The sequence below is a fragment of the Lutjanus erythropterus genome, chromosome 4, assembly GCF_056507025.1.
Source record: "Lutjanus erythropterus isolate fLutEry1 chromosome 4, fLutEry1.hap2, whole genome shotgun sequence".
Taxonomy (NCBI): Eukaryota; Metazoa; Chordata; class Actinopteri; order Lutjaniformes; family Lutjanidae; genus Lutjanus; species Lutjanus erythropterus.
The window spans coordinates 4,533,220-4,553,290 of NC_139320.1; the positions used below are offsets into that span (position 1 = coordinate 4,533,220).

A 20,071-nucleotide genomic window follows, 5' to 3' on the forward strand; every position below is an offset into this window, starting at 1 on the left:
TCTTTTGATATAGGAAACATATACAGCATATGTGCTCTAATTAATATGATAGATATATGAGTGTGACATGTTGTTACAGTGGCTAGGGACGGATGAATAAAAGCACTCCTCAAAGTATCTAATAATGTTACTCAAGTTTTTAAGCTACTATTGAATTGACTTAAAAGTAATTTTACATACAAATGAAATAAATACAAAAACGTGAATATTGTGCACCATTTTAGTATTAAAAAACAGAAGAAATTAACATTTCTGGCACTGTGAAATTTTAAAAATGTTAACTGTGAACAAAACTAGTTCATTTCAATCTCTGTGAACTGAACTGTGAGCTCGCTCTTTTTAAGTGTGAACTTGCACAACTCTGGCTTTTCTTCTACTTTTAATTCTATTGATTTTCCCTGATTTGACTTTTTGTCAGCTTTTCGTCTTCTCTGCAAAAATGCCTTTTTTCTTAAATTGCAGATTTTGGGGAAGCTGTCATGAGCCCTGGCTTTACAACGCAGCATTTGGCATTTCATTTACTTCAGGTAAAGCATTTCAATATACAGTTACAGAACAAAGGTACAACAATAAACACAAAGCAAATGAGCAGTGAAAGCAGTAAGTGCAACGTGTTGATTTCACTGGTTCTGTGGTGCATGAAAGCAGGTTGTGGAATAATCTGTGATGATCTGAACTCCAACTCTGATGAAAATGGAAGCCTGCCACAAAAATCAGAATACACAAGTGCCTCAGTGTGTGTGTGTGTGTGTGTGTGGAGCAGAGTGTGATGGTAATTTAGTGTATGAAAGAATAAATAGACGGCTATTTTCAGTACTAATCTCAGCATCTGCCTCAAAGGGACTCTCCCTCTTTCTATCTCTCTCTCTTTTTCACACATACACACACCCACCACACACTTCTTTCTCTCTCACACACACATGCACGCACAGAGTCTACTCTCTCCAGTGAAGAGGAGCCCATTGTGTGTGATGAGAGTTAGATTGGATGGCTCCCCGGGGAGCTGCTCTCCATTAGCTAAGGTGATCTAACAGGTAATCAGCAGATAATTAAAAGGCTTCACTTCTCTGATGGGAGGGGCTGAGGGAGTCGTAGTGTGTGCGCGCGCGTGTGTGTGCATGTGTGTGTGTGTGCACATGGAAACTTTTGCATGTGTCCCGGTGTCTATGCGGTCCTTTCTGAATGTCATCAGGGCAGGAGGCTTGTGGTCGTTTCGTGCAATGGTGGGACATGCATCACTTTTATAGACACTCAATCCTTCCTGGAAAAGTATCTTTGAATGGATATTGAAAGGCGAAGTCCAGGTCAAATTAGCCAGGATGTCTGCTGTAAACAGATATGGATGAGTGCGACAGTCTGGAACAGTCTATAGGGTGTAAGTTAGTGCGTCTGTGCTGCTCACTGCCACAGTTAATCAAGCAATGTGTTCACTTCATGTTGTTGTCACCTCAGTCAAACTCACCACACATGAACATGTGATGATACATTTGAGAGTGATCACATTTTTCATCGAAGTAGTCACATCATACATTACCACTTACAATAGGTACAGTAAACTGCGTTTTCACACAAAGTACCTGGAATTTTCTGTTCCAGGAACTACTTCTCAAGGAACTAAAAGGCTCTAAAGTCCAACGAAGATTAGGCAAATTAGTCCACTGATGTGTGAAAAAGCAATGGCTGTTTTAATAATTTTTGCATGCAGTGATACAACAACTACTACCCCTTATAAAGTAACGGACAGGTGTTATTATTTGTGCGACACAGCAACAACAGTGAGCAATCCCCACTGGATTTTGTCATCACGTTTTACATCAAACTTGTCATGGCAATATTAATGCTAATCAGAGGTGCAGTAAATCCACGTCTCCACCCAAAGTACCTAGAACCTTTAGTCCCTGGAACTACTTCTCAAAGAACAAAAAGGTTCCTTTAGCTCTTTGATGTCTGTGTTTCCACCACGGTGAAAAGATACACATAGATTAGGCAAATTAGTACACTGACGTATATGAAAAAGCAACTGCTGTTACACATTATTTTTATGTGAAACAATAACAGCAAGTGTAATTGTGATTGTGGTAAGAATAATGCTGATTGCCTTGTGAAATACATTAGAGTAATGATTTATGGAAACCTTATGTACAGGCTGTATCATATATGATACAAACATTTTCAACATGATTTTACTATAAAATGAGGTTCAAAATATTAGGTAATTATAGGCTGTTTCTAAAGTAAATATTTATATTGAAATACTAGTAACAATACAACTGTTATTCTTACTGTAACTTTTTCAAAATTTGCCTCCCAATTGTCCTTCCAGAAACGACATGAGGGCAGCCATGTTGGATTTTGCTCACTGGCTGGCTGCTGCCTGCAGTGCACTGATAATCCACCAGAGGGCAGAAGACATGTCTCAGATTGATACAACAAATATTGATCATATTGATGTTGTAGAGGTTTCAAAAACTCATGTATCAAATATGACACATATGACATTATATGAGGGTAAAGGTCTCAGTGATCTTTAGACTACTTAGGTTGTAGATGTGTTATCAAAGTGTTTGTAGTTAAGTCAGATGGCCATATTTGAAGATGTGATGCTTGAACCACATCTTCTTTCAAACTTCTGCATGCCTGACCAACTGCGAAACAAAGTAGTGTAATCGTATTGTGCAGTGGACATGTCCAGATATGTTTGAGCCACCAGAGCCAAGGGATGGTTACAGGATGGCACTTTTTTCCTTCTGTGTCAGGTTGTTGGAACCAAAGTGAGCTGAAGTAAACTGCTGGGCTGATTTGAACTGAGAGTGACAGAGGGTATGTTCCCCATCCTCACAAACTGACCATTAGTGAGGGTGGGGTTTGGGAGGTGCGGTGTTGGTCGTGTGTCATTTCGTTGGACTTATACAGTGTTGAGGGACCATGGCTCCAGTACGTCACCCAGCCATGTTTCAGGTCTGTCCAAAAGATCCTGAACACAGAAATCATGAACAGTCTAGCAGTGTAACCTCATAATTCAGTTGTACATAATCCTGTATGTTCAGCAACTCTGTTCTCATGTGTATAATGTATTTAGAAGAAAAACTGCATTTTGTCCTTTACAGAGACTTTAATATAAAAATTGGAAATAAGGAAACAGCTTAAGTAGCCCCTCAAAGCCCATCATTAACAAGACAGATCTTGTCTGTTAAATCTGCACAAACAGAAATGTAAAAAGGACTAGGTAAAAACTAGCCAAAAACAAGCAGTCAACCACAACAAACCAAAGGAAAAGTCTCCCACTGCACACAAAGAAAATCCTGCAGAGAATCAAATCTGAGTGAAATGGTCACCACTCAAAAATGGTCACATTTTGGTTTAATCCCAGTGGTCTTATAAACATGTGCCATGTATTTCTGCACAGGCAGTCGACCATACAAAGAGTGTGCTCTTCTGGTTGTCCTCACGCATGCTGTCCACAGTGCCTCCTGACAGAGAGGCCTGCGATTAAGCTGATATTAACAGATAGGTCAATGTCTATTTTCTGCTCCACTTAAAGCTTCACTGCTGTAAAAATTGCCCCCTCTTCCTCCTGAAAGGAAGCACAATACAAACAGAGAGAGAAAAGACAGGTGTAGGTGTGTGTATGTGTGTGTGTGTGTGTGTGTCATTGTGTGTAGTATCTACATGTGCCAGAAACAAGTTGCAGCAAATCAATACTTGCCAACAATGGATTTGATTTGAGGTGAGGGTTGTGATGTTAGATGGATGTCTAGACTGTTTCAAAACACACATGCACACACACACACACACACACACACACACACACACACACACACACACACACACACACACACACACATTTAGACCCACTCACGCATTTGTCCCACCATTCAGAAACAAAAGAAGACACTGGGCAGTCACCCAGGATGAACCACAGTGAGCTTCTGTCCTCGATATGTTTTAAAGATGGTTTTATCACTTTATATTTCTCCTGTTTCAGAGGTCTCAAATACACCAAAAGAATTAACATGGGTGCACAGGGAAACAATTGCTAGACATTTTTTTCAATAAATGAATGAAAATACCTTTTATAGCTCCTGTGGCACACATATTGACAAAAGTGCACACTGAGCAAAAGATGAACATCCGAGTAGCTGAAACCAAACATACATAAAGGAAGTGAATGTGTTTAGAGCTGAGTGCTCCTCCTCAGGCAGCAGAGGCGATGAAGAGCACCTCAGAGATCTGAAAGAAAGGGGAAGTGACACACAACATTAAAAACAACTAGGCACTTAAATAGAATATATAAATATAGACAGTGATTTGTCATAAAAAAGTAAGTCAGTAGTAAGACGAGGTTTATGCCCAGAAGAAAGATTTTGTGATTTTCACGTGTAAACAAAGCTTTCTGGTGCATTTTATTTGTATTTTCACTTTTACCTTAGTACTCAAAAAAGCACTTGGCAAGGTACTTAAACAAAAGTAAAGTAAAAAGTACTAAGTAGGGCACAACAGTAAAAATAAAGTTACTTTATTTTACTTTATTTTACTTTAATACTGCAGAATAAATACAGAATTTTTATTTGTAATTAATTATTTTTACATTGTGATATTAATGCTTTTACTGAAGTAAAGGATCTGAGTACTTTTTCCATCACTGCAGGTCACAGAATCTGATGGGTCACCAAATACAGTGGAACACCGTCACTAGTACTGCAACTTATTTTGCTGAGTCACCCGTTAACACGGTCACTCATTAAACCAGAACACTGGTGAGTCTTGTTTCATTATGTTTGTTTTTAATTTGTTCATAACTTATGACAATGATGGGGTTAAAATGTGATAACTATACGGATGCAGTGGGAGTTAGCCTGAACTCAACAAAATGATTCTGAACTATAATGTTAACATTGTAAGTTAATAAACAATTCACTGAAATTAACATTAGCTGATGTACTGACAAGCTGGGATGCTTTCCATTATAAACAGGTTGGGGAAGATTTGATTTTGAGATTTAGGACACCCCTCAGCTTAATTTGACAGGTTAACTTTACTTTTGCTACTAGCTAGCTAACATTAAGTTAGTTAAACAGGATGTTATGTTGTCGGCAGCAAATGAGACTTACCTCTTTTCTGTGGCTCCGCTCAATCATTGGCTGTAGCTCTTTGCATGGCTCCCCAGCATAACAGACTTAGATATAAAATCTGCAGTGGTGCTTCACTTTTTCTTGAGTAAAGAAGATGAATCAGTATTTCTATCCCCTGTATTTTTTAACACAAGTATCTGTACTTTTACTTGAGTACAGACTGTGTATACTTTTGCAACCCTTTTGGTACCTTTTGGTAACCAATGAGCTTTATGTGAGCTTGTGGATCACATCTTTGAACAGTTCACACTTAGCAATCTAAGTCACTCTCACCTGCAGACACCAGTACAAACAGACTTTTTCCGGAGATGGGACGTAACTAAGTACAAATACTTTGTTATAATACTGAGGTAGGATTTTTCAGGTATCTGTACTTTACTTGAGTATTTCTTTTACATTCTGACATCTTTTTACTTTGGCTCCCTAAATTTTAACACAAATATCTATACTTTCTACTAGGCTTGTTACTTTAGTTTTAATACAAGATGAAAACAACCTAAATAGGACAAAACAAAACAAAAAAGACATTAAAGGCATAACGAGACGAAAAGCGAAACAATATGAAAATGGTGTGAAAGACATTGTAAAATACTTAGACATCAGACAAAACAACTAAAAGCCTAAACGATGTAAAAGGTGCAACAAGACAAATACAACATGATAAGACAAAAGTGATGCAACAATACATAATGAGATGAAAATTGAATAAGACATAAAAGAAGAAAACAATGTAAGAATAATCAGACAAAAATAACTGAAATGATATAGCAAGACAAAAATCCTGTAACAGGACAAAAATGACATGTAGCAAGACATAACAATATGAAAACTATATAACAAGATGTAACAGGACAAAAATGATGTAAAAGACATCACGAGCCTCCAATGACATAATATATAACTAGATGAAAATGATGTAGAAGATGTAACAAGACAAAAAAAAGATAAAAGATATAACAGGGCATAACAAGATAAAAACTGTGTAAAAATATAACAAGACTGATAGAGACGGAGATTCAACCATGGAGAGAAGGTGAGGTTCAGTTAGCTTTGCACAGAAATTGTCGGCAGAAATTTCCTTCAGAGGATGACTTTTTACTTTTATACTTTGAGGACATTTCAGATACTACTGTTTTGTTGTACTTTTTCATGTTTACTGCGGTAAAGAAGTTGAATCAGTACTTTTACTTTTACCAGAGTCTTTTTTTTACTCTAATATCTATACTTTAACTTGAGTACAGAATGTGTGTACTTATGCCACCTCTAACTATTTCTAAAAGTGTGAGTTAAATGATCTCTGTCCTTACCTATTGCCACTTGCCTGCGATAAACACTCATGACCTGCTACTCAATGGAGAAACAACAAACCAGTGTTTGGAAGGGAACGTGCTGAATATGAGCTGAGAGAAAAAGAAAGAGGCTAATCAGAGCAGGATTGATCTCTGAAAGCACACTGATTGACACGCTTCTCCCATGGGTGGGTGGTCAGGTCATCAGCATTAACATGCGAACGCAACGGTCAAGTTAGCAAACATGCCTCACCAGAAGGCACGGGAGAGCCTAAACGCTGGAACACACAGTCCCTTTAACATGTAGAGAAACACTTTGGGAGCCAGCGGGGAGCTGGAAAGATGGAGCATTTAACCTCGACTATAAAACATACAGAGATGGGCTCATACTGTATGTGGAAATGCAGGCATTTACCTCTGTGGGGGCGTGGGGGGGGACCACCGAGAATATGAGCAATGATCCCAGGATGTGTGTGTATGTGTGTTTGAATTTGCAAGCACGTGTCTCTGCGTCTGCATGCTCCTACCCATGTGTCCATGGGGTATGAATGTGTTTGCTGATATGCATTTGCTTATGTTTATGCGCACACACACAGACACACACACACCATTTGGCTGTTTTTAAGTGTGTTTGCATGCGCACAGTCGGCAGAGAGGTGGGGGTTAAGCTGGTGCCGAGGCTCCTGTAATGAGTAAGCATTGGGTGGCCGGGGCTAAGATAAATGGCGGGGGCCTGCCACTAGTGCAGCAGTCAGCAGGATGCACCAGGGCCGCAGGCTTGTTTGTGCCAAATGGAGCTCGCAAAATATCAAAGGCCAGCCATCCAGAAGACGCAAGCGTCTGACAAATTTTAAATTAGCCAGAAAGAGAGAAGGGGGGGGGTTGTTGGAGGGGAGGAGGTTACAGGGTGGGGGGGGGGGGGGGTGACTGGGAGGTGGAAGGAGACAGAAGGTACATAATGTGGGAAGATGGGGGAAAAACATGAAGAAATGGAGGGATGGGATGTAAGAAAGTGTGAGAGGATGGATGAACGGGATGGGCAAAGAGGAAAAAAATAGACTAAATTATGCAATCTTTTGTCGTCCGGCGATATCCATACTCCCCCTCTACCCCCCGCCCATCGTTCTTTTCGTGCGCCGTGGTAATCGCCGGCGCCATTATCGTTATTAGCCAGTGAGGCTGTTATTATTCCAACTGCATAGTTACAAGAATCGCTCAGTTGGGGGGGGGGGGCTGCAACACAAACAAATACACATACAAACAGATGAGTGAAACATGCTCACTGTGTATTTGAATGTGAATGCACGCATTAGTCTGACTGACTGGGTCATGATGGTCAAAACATTGTGGAAGCACAGCTAGACACATTAATTTATTTATTCAGTGCAAACACCTGACAAATTCAAATAATATTAGACTGTGGTATTAACTAACAGTGTTACACTGAATGTAACTCAGTATGAGTGAGGCAAAAAAGGAGCAATGTCAAGGTGTAACTTCCCTTTTAACAGTCTTGTAAGCAAAGGACAATCAAGTGATAGAAACTTTGTCATGGTTTGTGAAAAAAGTAATTTTTAAAAAACTTACATCAGTGGTCACCAATTTGGGTTAAAGGTTTGGAGGCAAAAATGTTGGCCTATGTAATGTTAAATGATGTGATGTGGTGAGGAGTAAGAATGGATATTTTTCCCCAAAATGAACAGTTTCTATTCTGGGAATAGAAGCACAATATTTCAGGAAATGCCCTTGTTTTTAAGGTATATTTTTGGCTACCATCAAAACGCATTGGTCATATTTTGGCAAATATGTAACAGGTAAAAATGTGGGTTCCAAATCTGACTTTTTTAGAGGGAGAAGAACGCCATGTCAAGATTAATCATCATTATAATGAACACAATATAAACTGCACACAGTGCATGCAACTTGAACATGTTCAGCCTTTGATCTGTCACTGTTTGACTGAACAGCCTCATGGAGGAAATGTTTTACAATTCTTCATACTGTAAAAAAAACAAAATTCGTTAAAACAAGTCATTTGGTCTTTTCAAAGTGGTTCTATTAAGATTAGACAGATTCCATATTCTTTTTGCGTTCAGAGGCTGCTGGTGTGACACAGAGGACTATTAGGGCCCTATCTTACGCTGATCGAAAGCACAAGTGGCAAGCGCTTACATAGGGCCCTTAATGTGTGTACCTCATGCTAGATATAGTTAAGTTAAAAAAAGCTATTAACTGTCACTCACTTGGTGTGAGATTTCAGGTAGATTTCTGTGGGAGATTTTGGCGTCTTTCTTCAGCGAGAGGTTCATTTCACTACAGCAAACTATTGAAGGTAAAGTCATCATATGCTGCCATCTCTGCCAGTAGTTCACCCAGAAATGGTTTGGATGAAGTTTGAATCCAGTGTTCTTGCAGGCTTTGGCCTTTCATTTGAAATTTTGTTTGATATTACAAATGTCACAGCAAAGTCCAGTCTAGTGCGTTTTATCCCTCATTGGAGTGCAGTGCATACTTAGCATCTTCATTGTTTAAAGTCCGTGTAAAGGAAGAAGGGAGTTTTTCTTCTAAACACATTATACACGGTAGAACTTTGCTAACGTTGCTGAAGATGTGAAAACACTGAGAACTATGTGGTACTTAATTGTGGAGTTGGACCTGTGAACTGTTGTTTACGATTTCTGTATTTAGGATTGACCTGAAACATTTCTCGGTGACCCCCCGACACTATATAAGTCCCATGAACCAACACACAAACAGCAATGGCAACAACAAGATCTTAAATCTTTTGAAGTATTTCCTCGCAAAGCTGTTGGCAGAATTTGTGTTGTGGTTGTCTAATTCAGATGATAGAACTATATGTTACTGTACTAACTGCATTAACAGTCACAAGTGTTTGAATTCATGGTGCTTTGTGCTTCTTAATCAATTAATTCAAGCACATGGTGTATTCAGCCAGTAATATGAGTAACAAAACACACACTACGCCTCATCATGTAAATTAACTGTTCAGAATAATATAGCTTATGCTATGACTTTATTAGTGGTCCTTTCAACGCCAGTGACATTTTTCCTGATTTTCCTTTAAAATGGGGGGTCACTGCACCCCCATCTTTAACTTTAGGGTGCATAAAACCCCCTGTAGATGGCGCCTATGCTGGCATGTTCACCATGGAGGTACCCCAGGTTCTTATCTAGGCTCTTGTTATCTCCTGCCTTGACTATTCCTGGTTCCTCCACATCTGCCTGTCTGGTGTTCAGCCTCCCCAACTTTTTTCACATCAGTCTGTTGACTGCAGTGGCTCCCTGTCACAGTTTTTTTATATTTAGCCATGACAGTTGCAAGGTAAATAGATGCAAGTATAAGCTTGGCTTGACAATGATAGATTTGCTGATATCGCAAAATCTGCCACAGTACGATTTGAATGCGATTCAGAGGCCTGTGATCGATATGAGGTGATATCACGTGCCCATTTAAAACAATCATTGCATGATGGTCCAGAGAACTGAGTGTAACAGCTGTCTTGACAGTCACAAATATGAGCAGTCAGTAACAGGTTTGAATGACAAAAGTCTGGGAGATGAGAGAGGAGAGACAGGTCCAAGCAGTCCAACAGAGCTGTCTGTGTTAAACAGTCTCACTCTCTGGTTACCTCCCTTCACACAAAGCAAACAATAAAAATAATTTAGCTTCAGTCTGACTCACATACTCCCTGCTGTGAGATTTTAACAACACACTGTCCACCTGGGCTCATGTCAGTAATGGAGCTCAGGATGAGGGATTAAAAAAAAGACAGACTCCCTGCTGCAACAAAGTTGATTCCATGAAGAAATTCAACTCAGTTAAACCATCTAAGGCTCGTTACATCACTTTAGACACCCCTGGATTAAGATAAATTTAATGCATCCCACGGATGTCCCTGGTATCTTGGAGAAAGCTTTGAAATAACATTATAACAATTAGGGAAATAAGGGTGACATAGATTTTAACAGTTAAATAACAGTTAACTTTTGACTGCTCTGTATTCCTTTACAAACCATTTCATTGTTTGTTTGCTAACTAGTAATTATAGTTAATATTGTATAATGGCTGGCTAAAAAGTGAAAAAATAATATTACTTGCTAGCTAGCTAAAAAAAATAGAGAGAAAAAAGTAATATTGTTTACCAGCTGGCTAAAAGGTAGAAAAAAGAAGGACTACTATTTGCTAAGTGACTAAAAAGTAGAATAAAAGATGTAATATTGTTTGCTAGCTGGCTCAAAAGTATACTAAAAAAAGTAATATTGGTTGTTAGGGGGCTAAAGGGTAGAGAAAAAACATAATATTGTTTACTAGCTAGCTAAAAAGTAGAAAAAAGAAGTAATATTGTTTTCTAGCTGTCAAAAAAAGTAAGTGTGTACGAGCTGGCTAAAATTATTTCCTAGCTGGCTGAAAAGTAGAAAAAACAAGTAATACTGGTTTCTAGCTGGCTAAAAGGTTGAAAAAAAAATAATATTGTTTGCCAGCTAGCTAAAAAGTAAAAAAAAAAGTAATTGTTTGCCAATCACCTAAAAGTAGAAAAAATAGTAATAGTGTTTGCTCGTTAGCTTAAAAAGAAAAAAAAAAGTTAGTTAGTTAGTAGATAAAGAGTTGGCTAGCCTAATTAACCTACTCATCATGGCTCAGCAAAGAATTATTTTGCACAGTCCATCTAAAAAAGGCAGGGATTTTAAAAGTTCCTCAGTTCAGTCTCAGTTTAGAGTAAAACCTAAACTGGGGTGTAAAGAGGGTTTAAATTTAATCTTCCTCAATTTTAAGCCAGTTTAAAAGTTTGGCGCAACATTAAAATTAAACTGTGATTTAATAGAATTTGAAAATAAATCCTTGTTTGTGCAACCCAGCCTTACAGTTCCCCTTTCACATTAAACATTGTCATTTTGTTCACGTAAAAGTGCAGATTTAAAATGGATTCATTACACGGAACAATACAACAATTTACAACAACTCAAATTATTCGTGAATTGTCAGTGGCGTTCTGGTCGAACATCAACATCTGAATTTCAGGATTGTTAGAGCCTGATTAAGTGTATTTTTGCCTTTCCCTTCATTCCACTGAGAACACCATGTAACTAGTGGGAAAGAGAAAACTACTTCTCACTTTGAATTCAGAACTCTCACAGCACACAACAGCGAGCGTGCTCTCCAGCTATAATCTTAGCGTCTTCACACACTTCATTCCCCGTCTCAGTGTTTGTCCCAGCCCCCACCCCCCCTCCTCTGTTGTCTAAATGAGACTGCTGGGCCCGCCTAGTAAAAGAGTTTTCTTTTACTAATGTCAATTTACGGCCTAGCAAGAGCTCCCTCTAATCTTTTCCTACTCATTACACACAATTTCCAGGGCGTTCAGCTAGGGTGCCGATTGGTTCCTTGCAGTGTGTGCAGCGAGGGGTGCCGTGATTGTTTATTATTTATTTATTTATTTGTTTATTTATTTACACCGATGCCCCTTCCCTCCCCCTCCACCTTCCTCTTTCCCTGTTCCTCCAACCACCCACATTTCACTCCCATAGTCCCTAGTCTGCATTTTCTATGAATAATCAAAGTGGCGCTAAAGCATGTGGATCCGCTTCCCTGCATCTGTTTTTCCAGAGCAGTCTGACCGCTTTCTGAAGGACGAGGCTCTGACTGAACTGTGTGGAGACCTCAAGTTTATTTCAACTCCCTATTTAGCATTCATAAGCAATCTTAACATGTAATAAATTGTTTATATCACACTGTGATGTAGTTATAGGAAGATAGAATATGGGGACATATTATACCTGAATTTTAATGTAGTGTTTTCAAGGTTTGAAAAGTGCTTAGATTTTGGATTAAGTGCTTGTAACTGCTTGAAATTGTATGACATTACTTCCATGTGGCTAAAATACGGAATTTAGAGAGATTTATTTTCTTAAAAAATGACTCAAAATGATTCACTGATTAATTAATCCTGTCACATCCATGGCCTCTAGTAGGTTTGTACCTATTTCTCGAGTCTTTCCTGTAATGATTTTCATTGTCGTTTAATCTGTTGATCATTTTCTCAATTAATCAATTAGTTGTTTGGTCCATAAAATGCCAGAAAATATTGAAAAATGTTGATCAGTGTTTCTCAAAGCTCAAGATGACGTCCTCAAGTGTCTTTTTTTGTCCACAGCTCAAAAATATTCAGTTTACTGTCAGAGAGGAATAAAGAAACCAGAAAATATTCACATTTAAGAAGCTTTTTTTCTTAAAAAATTACTCACACCAACTAATCAATTGTCAAAACAGCTGCTTCACTGATTAATTGTTGTAGCTCTAATAGGACACCAAGTCTATTTACAGACACATTTTGAAACACAAAACTTTGTTGTGTTTTCCTTTAATTTGTCTCCCTTCTTTAGAATTCCGTAATAAAGAATATACATACACACATCTATACATGGTTGTTTATAGCATAATAACATCTGATTTTAACATTTTGAGCATGTATATGTAAATAAATATGTCATTTACATCAATTGTAAGGTGCTGGAAAACCTTGAAAATGTTTGAAAAGTGCTTGAATTTCACTTCAAAAAAGATGTAAAACCCTGTAAATGTATTTGTATCAACAGCTGTGACACCTCCTATGAAGCATCAGTGCCTTAAATAATGCTTGACAACATAGTATAACATACTGTAAAAATATGTTTAAAAAAACAATTTGTTTTAACTCAAAAGAGTTTGTGTGCCAACTGCCTTAAAATTCGAAGTTAGCTGAATTTGAAAAGAAGTTGAGTTGAGATAATTTTGTCATAATTCAAAACCTTAAACTGGCAACCAGGGGCCCATTTCTGTCCTGCTCTCCCTCTGTTCCATGATCTGATGTCATAAATATCATCTGGCCCTTTTTTCCTAGTTATTTAATACCAATCTATTTATTTTAAAAAAGATTTTAGGAGCTTGTATGCCTTTACAGGAATAGGACAGCAGACATGAAGGCGGGAGAGGTGGACAGAGGCTGAGGGGAGGACACGCAGCAAAGGGACACAGGCAGGAGTCAAACCCACGGCTGCTGCAGAGGAATCGAAGCTTCAGTACATGCAACTACCAGGCAGGCCACTTTTAACTCAGTTCTAATGAGAAAATGTATGTTTGTATTTCTGAAGGATTGCAAGTTGCCATCTGCCGATATTCTAAATCCACAAAAGAATAAATTGTTCAGCAATATTTCTCTATTGACACACTGTGTCAAGTTATGAAGTGACATTTATGATCAGTTAGGCAGTTTGAAGAGTCGGTTCTTCATTTCAAACAAAGAACTTCCAGCTGCAGCTGCTCCTGTTGGAGACACTTTGTTCCAGCTTTGGTACAAAGACAATATGTGAAACTGCTCCCTGTGAATCTTCTACAAGTGTGAGGGAAGAACTGAATTCAATACTAACCTTCATCAAGGTTCATTTTCATCCTTGTGAAAGTAACCACAACTTAGCTTAAAGTGTTATTAGAGACATGCAGCAAGTTTGCATCATATATGTTTTCTTCACACTAAAAAAGAAGGGTCTCAGGAGAATGTTAACTCTCACACAGTGCATGCTGGGAAGTCTGCTCATATGCTGATCAGGTTTCTTTAGAAACTTAATTTAATAAGTTTAATGAGAACTGTACAGTAGATCCAGGGGCGTTTCTAGAGGGAGGGCCCGGGGAGGATTGGGGCACCAGCCACCCCTGAAATCTGATTGGGCTCCATTGTCCTCCAGTGTGATTGGCTATCTGTTTGGTGAGAGGTGGGACCTTAGTTTGAACCCGTTGTTTGACAAGTATATATAAATGTGCATTGTATTCTTTTGACTGTAAACCTACTTTTAGTTCTTTATAATAACTTCCTTATTGATGTTTTTAAAATGTAGGCTTATATAATGGGATGTTAGCTGTAATTCCCTTTGTGCTACTCACAAAAACAAAAAAATGTTAACTTCTATACTACACTATAACAAAGGGTGAATAAATACTAAATCATAAAAATCAAACTTATTTTCATGGTGGGATGTTGAGGATACAGGTAGAATGAAAGTATAATTCATTTTTGAGGACTTAAGCTATGGAAGCTTTATTAAATTCGTGCAGTGTCACTTTGTTCTGTTGTGATTGGTGGGACTATTTATCTTTTAAATTATTATTACTCTAACCTTCAATGATGGCAAGTAGACAATGGTTTGAAAGGTTCAATATAAAAACAAAAGATAAAATAATAAAAGATACAAGGTGAATGAAACAATTAAAACAACAAATGGATAATTTTCATAAAAATAAAAGATACTTAAATAATTCAAGTATAACAGGTATAAACAGAGGCGGTGTGGTTATTGATCATGGATATGAAGTGACATATATGGACACCAGAGTATTGATTTTTAGGGTGGTGTGGCCCAGAAACTAAAAACAGGAATATAAGATACTGTAATATACTTTATTGTTAGTAAATAAAGTATGAGAAGCATAAAATAATTAAAAAAAAAATTCACTTTACTTATTTACTTATTAACTTGAAAAACTAAAACTTGAGTTATTATGTAAATTAGACAAGATTAGTTGATTCCTGTATGATTTCTTAACATATTTGTAAGTGATTAGTTCATTATGAACAAAGTTGACTCATCAGAAATACATTTAACATGTACATGTTTCAGCAGTCTAACAGACATGTATGAGACACAGATGTGTACATGCAAAAGCAGCAGTTTTCTGTCTGAAATGAGGCCTTCACATACTCAAATCTCAGACCTCTGTGTGAACGGTGTTGGTAGGTGGAAGCGCTGACAGCTAAAATCACTGTACTTGCAGGCGGTTCGCCTATTAAGCTGTAATATTTTGTCATCGAAAGGTAAAGACTCCCTGTCCCTGCCCGTTTGGTGCTCTCAAGGTGAAAATGCACTGGAAGTGAAATCAAAATTGGCATGTTCACACAGGAAAATGGTCAACTAACAGCAGGTGTTGAATTGGCTTTGATGACTGCAGTGTGCACAGGCTTATTGGCTGAACTGTCGACATTTTCACACAGTTTTTATTTTCCTCAGTACGCTGTTTACTGCAAATGGTCAGCAGTGTCACATGATTCACTGTGTTTTTTACATATTGTGTTTGTGTGTTGGGTTTTACTTCTCTTTGCATTTTTCTAAGGACTCGTCCACACGGTCGCTGGTACACACGAGATTTTGGGTGTCTGAAAATGAAGATTTTGGAAAGGTGTAGATATTTAAAAGCAAGTGTTTTGCAAGAATGTGCTCATATTTTTGGTGAACTGAAGGAATCAGTTTGCAATTAATGAACAGTTGTTTGTAGAGTTTGTGCAGGAATATGGACAAAAAAGCTTACTGCCTTCTCAACATCAAGACCAATTTTACCCTAAATGGAATGGGACAATGACACATAAAAAAGACAATTTCTTGGTGTATCCATGAGTGCATATAACAAAATGAAAAAAAAAACAGGACGAACAAGACAGATAACAAAATAAAAGACAAAATAAGACAAAAAATCTGGAATAAGACAAAAAAATAGTGTAAAACAAACAACAAAAAAATGACTTAGAGACAAAAAACAAGGTAAAAGACATAACAAGACCATAAAATTGTGTCAAACACAAAAAACAACATAAAAAACACAAGACAAGAAAGATATATGTATATGTATAGAGATGAAAAACAAGGTAAAAGATGTATCAAGACAAAGAAGCTGAAACAGCCAAAAAACTACATAACATGACAAAAAAGATGAAAACAACATAAAATACATTAATACAAAAAAGAAATAACAAACTGAAAAACAAGTTAGAAGATGTAACAAGACAAAGAAGTTGAAACCAGACCAAAAAAACACATAACATGACAAAAAATATGAAAATTGTCTAAAAAAAACATTAAGAGAAAAAGATATAACAGAACGAGAAACAAGATAAAAGACGCAAGACAAAAAAACTACGTAAAAAACATGAGACAAAAAAGATGTATAGAAATGAAAAACAAGGTAAAAGACATAATAAGACAAAGAAGTTGGAACAAGACGACATAACCTGACAAAAAGGATGAAAATGACATATAAAACATTTGATCAAAAAAGACATAACAGGATGAAAAACAAGGCAAAAAATGCAGACAATAACAAGACAAAAGACATAAGAGATGACACAAGATGAAAAACTGACAGGACGAATGAGACTAAACAAAACACGGAGAATCAACTGTGGAGTAAAGTGAGCACAATCAGCTTTGCACAGAAACAGAGGGCCACTTTTTACTTTTATACATTGACATCCTATGTCCTTCCACACTGGTCTCACAAACACATCCTAATAACTGCAGTAAAGAACTTGAATCAGAACTTTTATGTTTACCAGAGTATTTTTTTTTTTTGACAAGTATCTGTGTTTCTACTCGAGTACAGAATGTGTCTACAACTTCTACCAATGATAAAGTATGACACAGGGGTTGGGAAGCACCTGACTGCACATCGAAATGGAACAACCCCGAAATAAATCCACAGACTGTACCAGGAAACTTTCTTTGAATGATTGTTGTAAATACTGTATTTGTCTGATCACCTCTTTGTGAGATCAATCACATCATCACCTATAAAACTGATGCCTCGATCTACGGGAAAAAAACAAGATGAAATAAATTGTAATTTTCTTTAAATTTCATTTTAATATGGTGTAACTACAAGGCTGGGAACAGGGATAATGGGAGGTTTTCTTGTTCTTTCCCTTTAATCTCCACAATTTGGCAACTGCATTTACAAGTAAGTATTACAGAATGTGTTTTTATAAGTGGCTGAGGCAGAGAAATTTTTATCTCAGCTGGTGTCAAGTGTATTTAAGTGCCTGAGGATTTAAGAAAGCATTTTATATTGACCCCAATATCCACCAAATACCTGCAAATATACCTTTAAGATCAAATGCATACAATAAACAACTAAATATAGAGAGGAATCAAAGAATTGCAACTCTAAACACACACACACACACACACACACACACAATTCACTATCTGGCTGCTCTGCATCAGTCCCAGCAGCAGGAACATGGATACCCAGCGGTCCATGACTATCAGTGAACAGGACAAACAAAATTAATTAAAGTGCCATCATAACTGACACCTTGCTGTCACCTGGTGCAGAGAGGTAGAAAAGTGTCAGGAGATGATGCACTGTCATGTGGACTGCACGGCGGAGGACTGCCTCATCAAATATGCATGCATGTAATCATGCACGCAGCACAGTAAAAACTGCACGCCATTCATTAGATTGTGAATTTTAAAGTCATCTTGTTGCGTTACCTGGAATATCTTCATTTTCACTTAAACTGCCTTCAATTTGAAAATCATTTAGTTTTTCATTTATTGAAAATAGTGCTGAGAATAATGATAATTACATCCAGAGGTGGCAAAAGTACACACATTCTGTACTCAAGTAGAAGTACAGATACTTGTGGAAAGTAAGGCTCCAGTAAAAGTAGAAGTATTGATTCAATTTCCTAATTCAAGTAAAAGTGAAAAAGTACAGGCTCTGAAATGTGCTCAAAGTATAAAAGTAAAAAGTCGTCATCTGAAGGACATTTCTGTGCAAAGAAAACTGAACCTCAGCTTATCTGTGTGACTGAGTGTCCCTCTCTGCCTGTTACGTCCTGTTACATGTTTTACGACAGTTTTATGTCATTTTTATTTTATATCCTGTCATGTCTTCTATCTTTGTAACAAGAAGTTTTGTCTTGTTACATCTTTTACGTCATTTCCATCTTGCTACGTCTTATACATCGTTTTTGTCTTGTTGGGTTGTTTTCATGTTGTTACTTCTTGTTACATCATTTTTATGTTGCTACGTCTTTAACGCCATTCATGTCTTGCTGTGTCTTATGTCATTTATGTATTGTTATGTTGTATGTTGTTTTTGTCTTGCTACATTGTTTTTGTCCTGTTACGTCATTTTTATCTTGTTACCCCATGTTACATCATATTCATCTTGTTACATCTTTCATATCATTTTGATTGCATTTATTGCATTTATCATTTCCGTCTTGTTACATTTTTTTACGTCGTTTTCGTCTTGTTACGTCCTTGACATCACTTTTGTTGTTAGACCTTTTAGGTCATTTTTGTGTTGCTACTTCTTGTTACATCATTTTTGTCTTCTTACATCGTATTCATCATTACATCTTGTCATGTATTATTACGTTGCTTTCGTCTTGCTACTGTATGTTGTTTTTGTCCTGTTACGTCTTTTACATCATTTTAGTCTTCTTACATCGTATTCATCATTACATCTTTTGTTATTTTCATCTCATGCGTTGTTACGTTATGTTCATCTTGTTCCATTTTTTTCATTGTTTTCATCTTGTTACATCTTTAATGTCATTTTCATCTTGTTGCATCTTTTCAGTTGTTTTCATCATTAAGTCCCATTAAGAGTAAAGTAATCTGTTTTGAAAATGTAAGGAGTAGAAAGTACAGATTTATGTTCACATGTAGGGATTAAAAGTAAAAAGTTGTCAGAAAAATAAATACCCTGAAAAATCTAGAAAAAAGTGCAGTAATAAAGTGTTCGTACTTAGTTACTTCCCATCTCTGATTAAATCTGAACCTGAACCCAGGCTGAGGTTTACAGTTGACAGAGCACGCACACACACACACACAGACCGCACTAAGAAAATGAAGGCTTCATGATGCTCCCATGGTACCGAATGGTAATCCTCGTTGCTTCATTACTCACCCTTAATCCACTCTTCATTACCCTCAACATAGCCTTTGTCAGTCCCCCACTGGCCCATGTAAGTAATGCTACATCATATCTCCAATTCCAATCACATTCTTACCACCATCCAGCAGCAGCGGCAGTCATCACTGTCATGGCGCCTGGCTCCTCTCTAAATGGACAGGAGAAAGTGGATGGACGGATGGGGAAGAGGAAGGGACAGTGGAAGGAAAACGACAAGCTGACTTCATATTGGCGCCTAGATTACTACCGCTGAAGGCTGAGGTGAAAAGAGTTGTGGGTAATTGTCGTGTTTTTCATTAGCGGTTAGATGAGGATCTGGAGATGAGGGAGGAAATGGCCTCATCATCATCGCTTTGTGTGTGTGTGTGCGTGTGTTTGTGTGTACGTGTGTGCGAGCAGGCCCTGTGCGTTTGCAGATCACAGCCTTGATCACAACTGTCCCCGCTCACTGCAAAGGGAACAAATTGTTCCCTCCTTCTCCGCGACGGCAGCCCGGGCCCGTTATATTCCACCATTACCTCGGAACATTGAAAGAAACAAGCCGTCCTAAATGACGAGCCGAAAGATTGCAGGAAAAGACTGAGACCGAGGAGAAAAGAGGGAGAAAAAAATAGTCGGGGGGGTGGTTGTAGGGGTTTAGGGGGTGTGAGGCCAAAAATAAGACAGGAGATGAGGAAAGAAAATGAAAAGAAATGTCTGCCAAAATTGTGATGAGACGCCACAATCACACAGGCTGGGATGAGGAGGGAAAATTAGAGCAGAAGAGAATTGAAAAGAGACAGATAGGAAGGGGAGAGTGGAAACACGGAGAGAAATGGAGAAGATAGGAGGAGGCAGTGAAACACACACAGAGGGAAGTATTAAAGGTTTCTCCCTGCAACTTTTTTAGGCCGTGTATTCCA

The 20,071-nt window shown here is 37.8% G+C and overlaps 1 pseudogene; it reads left to right on the top strand.

Moving 5' to 3' along the window:
- LOC146327378 (dynein regulatory complex subunit 4-like) overlaps nucleotides 1–19,422 on the top strand; it is a 122,494-nt pseudogene extending 103,072 nt beyond the window's left edge.
- The last annotated feature ends 649 nt before the right edge of the window (nucleotides 19,423–20,071 follow it).